The sequence below is a fragment of the Coregonus lavaretus genome (assembly GCF_964263955.1).
Source record: "Coregonus lavaretus genome assembly, contig: HAP1_SCAFFOLD_90, whole genome shotgun sequence".
NCBI lineage: Eukaryota > Metazoa > Chordata > Actinopteri > Salmoniformes > Salmonidae > Coregonus > Coregonus lavaretus.
This window is the reverse complement of record NW_028160689.1, coordinates 137,676-149,670: the sequence shown is the minus strand read 5'-3', so window position 1 is coordinate 149,670 and position 11,995 is coordinate 137,676. Positions and strand designations below refer to the sequence as shown.

At 42.3% G+C, this 11,995-nt stretch overlaps 1 long non-coding RNA gene across 1 annotated transcript; it reads right to left on the bottom strand.

Annotated features, from left to right (window-relative positions):
* Window positions 1-1,034: 1,034 nt before the first annotated feature.
* On the bottom strand, window positions 1,035-6,343 carry LOC311121568. The gene is made up of 3 exons (XR_014612310.1): window positions 6,257-6,343; window positions 3,938-4,186; window positions 1,035-3,470 (listed from the first exon to the last, which is right to left on the bottom strand). It is a non-coding gene; the product is annotated as an uncharacterized lncRNA (long non-coding RNA).
* Between the last annotated feature and the right edge of the window lie 5,652 nt (window positions 6,344-11,995).

The window sequence follows — 11,995 nt, the reverse complement described above, 5'->3', positions numbered from 1 at the left end:
ACTGGAGATAAAATAAAAGTCCATTGCGGTAAAGGAGGCAAAAACGACAGACAAAATACAAAAATAGATCTATCAAAAACCCTTCCCACTCCTTCAGTCCCAGTCCAATCCAAATCACATCCCTACACAGTCTCATGGGCCTCAGAGGGGGAACATCTTCAGTCAGGATTCCCTGCAATGCTTCCACTGTTAATTCCTGAAGAGTCAAAAACCTGTCCAGTTTCTTAAGAGTTCTTGTTCATTTGGGCAGTAGAATTACCGCCTGCGCAATTAACGCCACAAAATTCACCTTCTTTACAATCAGTGTATCAGTATCCCTCAACTGGTGAACGACATTCTTTATCCCAACAGGCTGCGGGTCATCCGCTACCACAGCTTCCTCAGCTCCACTCGCTCTTTCAACTACTTCCCACGCCTCCCTGTAGGAGAACTGCTGTACAGCCCAGATCCTTGTTACTTCAAACTCCTTCACCCTAGCAGGGTGCTCCAGGAATTCGTCAACGTGACTTTCACCAAAATTGCTACACCGCACAGTCATCGATTCCATCGGCACCCACTTGATGCATGGCCATTTAAATCGGTACTCTGCTCTGAAAATCAAAGCACTCCACTTCAGATGTCGACATTTTACGAAGCCACAAAAAACTCTCTCCTTCTGCTCTTCTGAGACGCATGAAATCAAAACCAAACCACTACTGGTCCCTCTGACTGAAGACCTTTCCTACTGCCTCCTTTACCCTCTTCCTGACCTCAAATGGGTCTCCCCAAAAATACAGAATTGTTGACGCACTCCGACAAGAAACGATGTTCGTTTACAACTTTTGGCCTTTTAGCTCCATGTTCCATTCATTCTTACCAACTTCCCTCCACCGCGCGCCATCAGAATCAAACAGCACTTCCTCCATATTTTCCTCCCAACAACCCCACACCTGCTACGGACTAACTCCTACATGTAAACTATTGCATGTAGAATACCAAAGTGAAATGGATTAGCTAGAAAAAAGAAACATAGTTTTATTTTATTTCTTTATGTTAGGAGTCTAAGTTTTTTTAAATATTACATATGCATTAGTGAGAATACTGGTGGCTGGCAAATTGGCTTGTCCCCATGGTGATGTGGAGGTGTAGTGACGTTTTTAGTAGATAAATAGACATATACATTTTGAATTCCATGAATCAAACAAAAGCATATTTACTGTATAGAAAACGATAAAACAAAGGTTGACCAGCACAAATTTATGTAGAACATTTTTTTTTAAATTAGCAGATCAATTAAGTTCATTAGTTATCCAAATACATGAATCAATGGAAAAAAATTTCCAGAAATGTTCCATATGCACAAAAAGCTTATTTCTCTCAAATGTTGTGCACAAGTTTGTTTCCATCCCTGTTAGTGAGCATTTCTCCTTTGCCAAGATAATCCATCCACCTGACAGGTGTGGTATATCAAGAAGCTGATTAAACAGCATGATCATTACACAGATGCACCTTGTGCTGGAGACAATAAAAGGCCACACAACACAATGTCACAGATGTCTCAAGTTTTGAGGGCGCGTGCAATTGTCATGATGACTGCAGGAATATCCACCAGAGCTGTTGCCAGAAAATTCAATGTTTATTTCTCTACCATAAGCCACCTCCAACGTCGTTTTAGAGAATTTGGCAGTACGTCCAACCCGCCTCACAACCGCAGACCACATGTAACCACGTCAGCCCAGGACCTCCACATCCGGCTTCTTCACCTGTAGGATTGTCTGAGGGGAGGGGGATGGGGTGCTGAGTAGTATTTCTGTCTGTAATAAAGACCTTTTGTGGGGAAAAACTCATTCTGATTGGCTGGGCCTTGCTCCCAAGTGGGTCACCCATGGCTGCGCCCCTGGCCAGTCATATGAAATCCATAAATTAGGGCCTAATTTATTTATTTCAATTGACAGATTTCATTTTATGAACTAACTCAGCAAAATCTTGGAAATTGTTGCATGTTGCGTTTCAATTTTTGTTCAGTATAATACGACTTGTAGGACGTATCGTATGTTACGAATTAAAATGTGTATGTTCTGTTACGCATTGCTATTCATACAATATGTTACGAACTTGTAATATGTATGATATGTTATGGATTCCAATGTGTTGTTGCTAACGTTAGCTAGGTTAGGGGTTTAAGGTAGGGTTAAATGGGGATAGGGGAAGGGGGAAGGGTTAGCTAACATGCTAAGTAGTTGCATGCTAAGCTAACATGCTAAGTAATAGCTAAAAAGTAGTAAGTTGTTGCAAAGTTGCTAATTAGCTAAAATGCTAAAGTCCTCCGTGATGAGATTCAAACACGCAACCTTTGGCTAGACGTTTGCGTTAACACGCCCACCCATCCACAGAGCAGGAGTACGGCTTCTCTCCTGCGTGTATACGTTGGTGTGTTTTTAAGCTGCCCACTTAGAACTCTCCCCACAGACAGAGTCAGACCAGGCTGAGAGGGAAGCGGTACCGCCCAATCAACTGGCAGACTATAGTGTTTGTTTTCAAAATGTGACAAACAATAGGATTGCAATAGAGTGTTCTATTTCATCCAATTCAACGTTACAACTGCTTTTATGAAATGAGAATTAAGTAATGGAGTGACTAATCTTAGCAGGTCTTAGAGAACTGATGTGGCTTTTCTCCTTGATGTAGACGTTGGTGTGTTTTTAAGTTGCTCTGCTGAGAGAAACTCCTCCCACAGTCAGAGCAGATGTAAGGCTTCTCTCCTGTGTGTGTTCTCTGATGAACTTTTAGGTCAGTTGATGTTGTGAAGCATTTTACACAGTCAGAGCAGACGTAAGGCTTCTCTCCTGTGTGTGCTCTCTGATGTACTTTTAGGTCAGTTGATGTTTTGAAGCATTTTACACAGTCAGAGCAGACGTAAGGCTTCTCTCCTGTGTGTGTTCTCTGATGAAGCTTTAGGTCAGTTGATGTTTTAAAACATTTTCCACAGTCAGAGCAGAAGTAAGGCTTCTCTCCTGTGTGTGCTCTCTGATGTACTTTTAGCTGAGTTGATGTTGTGAAGCATTTTACACAGTCAGAGCATACGTAAGGCTTCTCTCCTGTGTGTGCTCTCTGATGTACTTTTAGCTCAGTTGATGTTTTGAAGCATTTTACACAGTCAGAGCAGGAGTAAGGGTTTTCTCCTGTATGTATACGTTCATGTGTTTTTAAGGTATCCAATCGGGAGAAACTCCTCCCACAGTCAGAGCAGAAGTAAGGCTTCTCTCCTTTATGTATGCGCTCATGTGTTTTTAAGTTATCCAATCGGGAGAAACTCTTCCCACAGTCAGAGCAGGAGTAAAGCTTCTCTCCTGTGTGTATTTTTAGGTGTCTTTTTAGCTTTGATAGAATTGGGAAAATCTCCTCACAATGTGGGCAGTGGTGAGACCTCTTAGCTCTGTGATCTTCCTGCTGTTGCTCTCTGGATGTAGAGAATGTCTCAACATGGTCTCCTGTGTGAACATCATCAGAAGAACCAGTCAGTTGGTGCGATATACATGTCAATCAAATGTATTTTACGAAGCCCATTTTTAAATCAGCAGTTGTCACATAGTGCTTTACAGAAACCCAGCCTAAAACCCCAAAAGAGCAAGCAATGCAGATGTAGAAGCACAGTGGCCACGAAAAACTCCCTAGAAAGGTAGCAACCTCGGAAACAAACCTAAAGAGGAACCAGGCTCTGAGTGGTGGCAAGTCCTCTTCTGGCTGTACCATAAGACATATGAATTTATATAAGTAGGCTGTACAATTACAAAAGGGGAATAAACCTATTCTAAAACTGGGTAGGAGTCAAAAACTAAAAAGGGGACAAGGTCATGAAAATGATGAGCCATATCATCCTCTACTCACCATCACGAGGGTTAGTAACTACACAGACTCATTTCATAGAACAACAAACTTAGATAGAACCTGCTCTTACTCTGAGAAACAGATTTCCCAACCTTATCCTCCTCTTCTTCATCTTTAATGTTGACATTCAGCTCCAGTGTTTGACTGCAGTCTTCCAGCTTCACTGATGCCATCTCTGGATCCTGCAGTGCAAACTGGGCTCCACTGTCACAATCAGGAACCAGTGACTGTAGGTTTGGACTCAGTGTGGAAGGAGAGAGGCAGGCTGGGTTTGTCCTCACTGTTGATGTTACCGGCCTCAGACCTAATTATAGTCGTCCTGTAGTAATAATGAGACACAGACACTAAAGTTATTGTCTTGACAGTTCTGGCACTTTCTGTATTCTCAAAAAATATATTATATTTTTATTGTTAATCTAATTTCCATATATCAGGTAACTAATCATTGACAACAAAACATTCATTTATTCACATAAAGTGGGTGCACTTAAATTCACATAAATGACTCAAAAACCATTTAGTACAAGGTTGCAGTTTGTTCTAGGCAGCACTATGTTCTATTTTCCTGAATAACCTTGTCTTCATTGTATTATTTAGTGTTTCTGTATTTTTTTGTGTTATTAAACAACTGACGTCGGTTCAATTACTAGAATTCCATTTCGTTTTTTTGTGTGAGCCCAATGCGCCGTCTTTCTAGAGAGAAATCAAATCATTAACGAGAGAAATCAAGTCAGGAACTACAGTATGTGGTACGCTGGGCTAAAGTGAGTTGTAGTTCTCAGTAAGCAAATATTCAACCTAGTTCAGTGCAGAAACGTGGTAATTCACTACAATGACCATAATCCATTGCGCCTGTTTCCCCCCTCCCCGACTCGGAAAGATACAGATCTCTAGAAGGGTACTTTTACGTCTGCTACGTTAGATTAGATACACACAGACAGCATGAGAGAGGAATGTAAACACAATCACGAGAGGGAGAGAGAGTTCGTGAAGGAATGCCTTATCTTTCTTTGAAGAACTAGTAAAATGATTGACAGACAGCTCTTAGGCAGTCTAGCTAAATAGGTTAATTAAAGGCCATACTGTACTGACCATAATCAATTGCGCCTGTTTTTAGGATGATTAAAGACAGTACAGTATGGGAAGCAGATGATGATAGATGGTCTGGCTGGCTGACAGCTACTGCCTGAGCAGAGGACCTTAAGGAATAAAAAACTATCAAGTAATCAAATAGAAACTAAGTATACTGAACAAAAATATAAACGCAACATGCAACAATTTCAACGTTTTTACTGAGTTACTGTTCATATAAGGAAATCAGTCAATTTAAATACATTCATTAGGCCCTAATCTATGGATTTCTCATGACTGGAAAGGGGTGCATTTTGTATTTGTATTTATTATGGATCCCCATTAGCTGCTGCAAGCAGCTACTCTTCCTGGGGTCCAGCAAAATTAAGGCAGTTTATACAATTTTAAAAACATGGGAGGACCACCCAATCCAATTAGTCAACTGCCCAAAAAGACGCACAGATTATGTTCTCTCTATTGCACTATCTGGACAAAAGGTACACCTACGTAAGAATGTTGTTCATTGACTACAGCTCAGCGTTCAACACCATTGTGCCCTCCAAGCTCATCACTAAGTTAAGGACCCTGGGACTGAACACCTCCCTCTGCAACTGGCTCCTGGACTTCCTGACGAGCCGCCCCCAGGTGGTGAGGGTAGGCAACAACACATCCTCCACGCTGACCTTTAACACGGGGCCTCTCAGGGGCGCATGCTCCCAGACTTCCTGTTCACCCACGACTTCAACACCATCATTAATGTGGTCCTCTGTAGCTCAATTGGTAGAGCATGGTGCTTTTAACGCCAGTGTAGTGGGTTCGATCCCCGCGACCACCCATACATAAAAATGTATGCACGCATAATTGTAAGTTGCTTTGGATATATTATTATATTATTATTACGTTTGCTGACGGTGGTAAGCAACTGAATGTGTCTGAATATTACTACACATGTAGAAAACTGATAATCATTACATTCAGCTTGAAAACAGTAGTGCAACCGTGAAATTGTCTATCTGATGCACCCGCACTGAGGTCCGTTGACGCTGACCGAGAGCCGCCGCCATTTTACCGTTAAAAACAATGTATCCAAAAAAAACAATAACATGTAAAACCAATTCAGCAATCTCAAATAAATGGATTCTTTATGAAATTATCTTGACTAAATAATGTTTCATTCCCTCAGAAACCCAGTCTCCAGCGATGTGACTTTTCACGTTCTTTACTCGGTTTGACACAAACATACCTTGACGGATTTGTTAACTAGCATGTTATGACATGATCTTTCGATATTATAAAGTTTAAACGCGCTATTACATACCTGTATTAATACATTTGAAACGGACACAAAAGCTATCGTCTTCACAGCACAGTTCTACTGCTTCTTCTTCTTCAAGGTTTTATGGCCGAGTTGGACTATTGCCGCCACCTACTGTTTGAATGTTAAATGACTAGACAGAGGCATTGATGCGAGTAACCAGTCTTGTTCAGTATATTACAACACATCCGGGTATCTCAAGTACACAGGTAAAACACTGGAGTTGCAATAATTAACATTTACCAACAGATGGAATCATTGTGCCATCTTCCACCCATAACACCTACTGTCGTCTTCTTCTTCTTCTTCTTCTTCAATGAGGTTTAACGGCGGTTGGCATCCAATTTGTTGCATTACTCCTGAGTGGCGCAGTGGTCTAAGGCACTGCATCGCAGTGCTAACTGTGCCACTATAATAATTAATAATAATAATATGCCATTTAGCAGACGCTTTTATCCAAAGCGACTTACCGTCATGCGTGCATACATTTTTGTGTATGGGTGGTCCCGGGGATCGAACCCACTACCTTGGAGTTACAAGCGCCGTGCTCTACCAGCTGAGCTACAGAGGACCATACACTAGAGATCCTGGTTAGAATCCAGGCTCTGTCGCAGCCGGCCGCGACCGGGAGACTCAAGGGCGGCGCACAATTGGCCCAGCGTCGTCCAGGGTAGGGGAGGGAATGGCCGGCAGGGATGTAGCTCAGTTGATAGAGCAGGGTTGTGGGTTCGATTCCCACGGGGGGCCAGTATAAAAATATATATATATGTATTCACTAACTGTAAGTCGCTCTGGATAAGAGCGTCTGCTAAATGACTAAAATGTAAATGTAAAATTACCGCCACCTACTGGACTGGTGTACAACTCCCTTATATTTTGCTTGAAAAAAATAAAATAAAGAAATACCCTACCATCTAACACTACACTCACAAATTCAAAATTATTACTGATAATTAACACCACCCCACTCCACTATTGAAATATATCCACTCCTACCTCATGCCCTCAACCTGAGAGGATGGAACATCACCACTTAACACTCCCTGTAACTCTTCTGATGTCAAGTCTCCTACACCCAAATACCTCTCTGCAGCTGCCACCACAACCTCCATTTTCTTAGACTTACGTTCCATCCCTGAGGTACAATTAATAACCATAGGGCCCCCGTGTAGCTCAGCTGGTAGAGCATGGCGCTTGCAACGCCAGGGTTGTGGGTTCGATTCCCACGGGGGGCCAGTATGAAAATGTATTCACTCACTAACTGTAAGTCGCTCTGGATAAGAGGGTCGGTTAAATGACTAAAATGTAAATTGCTATAAATGCTAAAAATCCAATCTTACTGAAACATATATCACTTGCTGTCCTATCCCCCTGCATTGGTTCCTCCCCCATGACCCATCTTCCTCTACTTCCTTCACTGCCTCAGCATATGACAACTTCTTCATTACTCTTACCCTGGAAACCTCAACCTGCCTCTCACAGGACATTTCTGATCCCCGGCCCCATGCACATACCACTACTTTTCCCAACGCTACACATTCCTTTGTCTCATGCCCTTCTGCACACTTCTCACACCTTGGAGCCTCCCTCCTACACACTGCTGCCACATGCCCATAAGTTTGACACCTGTAACATCGTAATGTATTCGGCACCCGCCACCTACTGTACTGGTAGTAAACAATAAATACAAATATCCATCGTGGGGAATTCCAACGTCATATACAATACAACAATATATATATATATATATATTCCCCACCCCACTCCTTCAGTGATAATCCAAATCACATCCCTACACAGGTGCCTGTGTGGCCGGAACAATCATCGACTCGACAAGATTCCTTGTAATGCCTCTGTTGTACATTACCAAAAGTATGTGGACACCTGCTCATCGAACACCTCATTCCAAAATCATGGGCATTAATATGGAGTTGGTCCCCCCTTTGCTGCTATAACAGCCTCCACTCTTCTGGCAAGGCTTTCCACTAGATGTTGGAACATTGCTGATGTTCGTTTACAACTTTTGGCTCTTTTGCTCCATTCTACGTTGTCACTGTGTTCCATTCATTCTTACCAACTTCCCTCCACCGCGCGCCATCAGAATCAAAACAGCACTTCCTCCATATTTTCCTCCCAACAACCACACACCTGCTACGGACTAACTCCTACATGTAAAATATTGCATGTAGAATACCAAAGTGAAATGGATTAGCTAGAGAAAAGAAAGTGAAGAGGTTGATAGATTAATTATGAATGACTAATTATTACACCCTGAAACTGTGTATAATGTGTTAGAAATGTGTGAGTGTAGGACCAGTAAAGGCTATGGCATTGAGCCACTATTTAGCAATGTGAGTAAGAGTTAGGCCAGACAACAAAGACAACTGAGAAACTAAGATAAAGAGGCCTCCCAATTTAGGGAGGGGAGAAGCTGTTATGAAAACATGGTGCAGAATATTGTGAGAACGGCAATAACTGAGTAATGCAGGGAGTAGGATATGTGTGTGAACTGAAGGTCAGTAGAGCAGTTTTAGAGTGGAAAACTACAGCCCGCCTACAGAGGGGAGGGATTTCTTTTTGTATGACGTATGAGTATAAAAAATGGACTCTGAAATTGTGATGGCAGAATTCTCAATGAATAAATATCCCTGACTATGCAGACCGGGACTCTAGCCGTTACTTAAATCCCAAAAGACTTACAACCTTTTGGGAGACGCACAGAGACACTAAAATAGTTTGTTAAATAATTCACATAACAGCTTGGTCCTTCTGAGCCGGACTCCAATACCCTGTTTCTGTCATTCCAGGTAACTCTGAAAACCGTCGACGGGCGAATGATACATTCGTAAATAGAAAGTCCTGCCCTTTGACATTAAGGGTTAAAACAGGCCAGAGGACACCTGATTAATGACAGAGATGGTGACGGAATCCAAACCTACATTGAATCTCGGCTGCAAGGATAAGGTCAGTAGTCTTTATTCATTACTTGGTGAAATTGATTTGAGAACTTGCTAAAATATTGAAAAGTAGCAAATTGATCAATGCGTAGCCATTTTAAGTGAAATGTAGGGGACTGTCAGGAATTATCAAGATTACATTGTGAGGATAGACTCCTCCGTAGAGTAGGAGATAATTCTGGGGGACTAGTCAACCTGCTGGTGGGTCCGTAACGATTCACGGTAATAGGCCATTACCAAAAGAAACTACCCGGTGTTGAAATAGAAGGAACTATTAAAAGTACACCTATGGGATGGAACCTGTAAGAGATTATTGAACAGTCAACAAATAATCCGGGTTAAACAAATACAAAAAGTACACCAGAAGGAATTAAAATAGCATGTGTGAGAAATAGAATATTAGTAAAGTCAAAAGTCACAAACAACTGTAGATTTTGCTGTAAACTCTATCCGTTCTGGAGCCTTATAAACTCCAGGTTACCGATATAACATCAATAATCATGTAAGGTTGTATACGTTCGAGACCTAATGTTTGCTCAAAAGTCACATGAATAATTCCAGGTGGTTGTATAGAGGAGGGAGAACCCATTCCTGTTGTATGAGACTGTCAGGAATGATCAAGATTACATTGTGGGGATCAATCCCTCTGTAAAAGTATGAGATAATTATGGGGGACTAGTCAAGATTACATATACAGGAAGGGGTGATTCAAGGTGTTGTTGTGTGAAGCTATTTTGAATTACTTGTTAAATTGACTTGTTAAATAGAAGAGGTGGCTAAGGGATTTTTAACAGTACCAACCATGGGGGGGCAAATCCTCACAAGAGGTCCCAGAATTTACTGGGGACGAGAAATACTTGATGTAATTAAAATGGAATCCAGGGATAGAAGAAATCTCCATTATGTAACCAGGTGGAGGGAGAGGTATGGTTTTGAGGGACATCTAGACGCAGATAAACTCGAATCCATGCTTAAACAGATACATAAGGTGTGTAAAGGAGAAATAAGCAGTGAGAGAGAGAGAGAGAGTAGGAGGGGGCCAGTACCCACTGATAGCCTTACCTAATCTATTGGCGGGGAATGAAAGGGGCCCCAGCAACCTTAGATGTATACAGTAATAATAATAATATGCCATATAGCAGACAGGCCATGAACACAGAGGACGTGGCCAGAGCGGTAGAAGGAATGACCCACCCCAAAACAGGAATAGTAAGGTTTGGGCTGCCGTTAGAGGGCAGTGGGTTTCAGGGGATGCCCAGAGGACACTTTTGCCATGGGCCGATCACGGAGATTATGTTGGGAAAATAACTGAATTGTGTAATAGCCTCAGAGAGACATGCAATCCATCATGAGCAGAATAACAGACAGGACAGAGCCAAGAAAGAAGAGGAAGATGCAGAGTAACTAATTGCCACTCTGGGAGAGATGGCGGGTAGAACTAGAAACTTCGGAGAGAGAGGAGATAAGGCAGGAAGAAAAGAGAAGTGGGTGAGAGGGAAAGAGAAGTGAAGGTTGAGGTCTCCGTGCCTCCCCCAGAGCAGAGGGCAGAAAGGTTATATCCAAACTTGGCAGACCAGGCATGGAGAGAAAATCCAGATGATGAATACGTAGGGAGGAGAAGGAGAGTGCAGGGGAATAATGTTGCCCCCCCCACCGGCCCCACCTCCCTATGAGGACGAAGGGGCTGGAGGAGGAAGGGAAGATGAAGGTGAGGAAGAGCCAGAGGTAGAGGAGTACAGGACAAGGGCAGAGAAAGTCAGACAGGAGAGAAAAGAGAGAAAATAGAGAAGAGAGAGAAGTCCATCCCCCAGCTTTGAGCGTGAGGAAGAGGAAGATAAGGCGTGACTAGTCCTTGAGGGAGAAACAGTAGACTCTAGTGAGGGGAAGACTAAGAAACCCTTTGATCCAAATTGTGAGGTGTTTGAATTGGCTACTATTGACTTAGCACTTCAACAGGAACAGAAACCTTATTTGACATTGACAGTAATGGGTATGAAAATTCAATTCCTTTGTGATACGGGAGCCTGCAGGACCGCAGTCTGTGCAACAGACAAGCCAGATGGAGTCAGGATTAATGGGGAGAAAATCATAGTGCGATCTGCCTCTGGTCATCAATTTATTGAAAGGTTATCAGCCCCAATAACCCTAAAACATGACCAATCAGGATGAGAGGCAACCATACCCATCCTGATATCTAAGCTGTGTCGGGTAAATTTACTAGGACATGATGTAATGACTAAATTGAATGTGGCTGTCATTTCCGCTGAGAGGGGGATGAAAGTACACATACAGTGGGGGAAAAAAGTATTTAGTCAGCCACCAATTGTGCAAGTTCTCCCACTTAAAAAGATGAGAGAGGCCTGTAATTTTCATCATAGGTACACGTCAACTATGACAGACAAATTGAGAGAAAAAAATCCAGAAAATCACATTGTAGGATTTTTAATGATTTTATTTGCAAATTATGGTGGAAAATAAGTATTTGGTCACCTACAAACAAGCAAGATTTCTGGCTCTCACAGACATGTAACTACTTCTTTAAGAGGCTCCTCTGTCCTCCACTCGTTACCTGTATTAATGGCACCTGTTTGAACTTGTAATCAGTATGAAAGACACCTGTCCACAACCTCAAACAGTCACACTCCAAACTCCACTATGGCCAAGACCAAAGAGCTGTCAAAGGACACCAGAAACAAAATTGTAGACCTGCACCAGGCTGGGAAGACTGAATCTGCAATAGGTAAGCAGCTTGGTTTGAAGAAATAAACTGTGGGAGCAATTATTA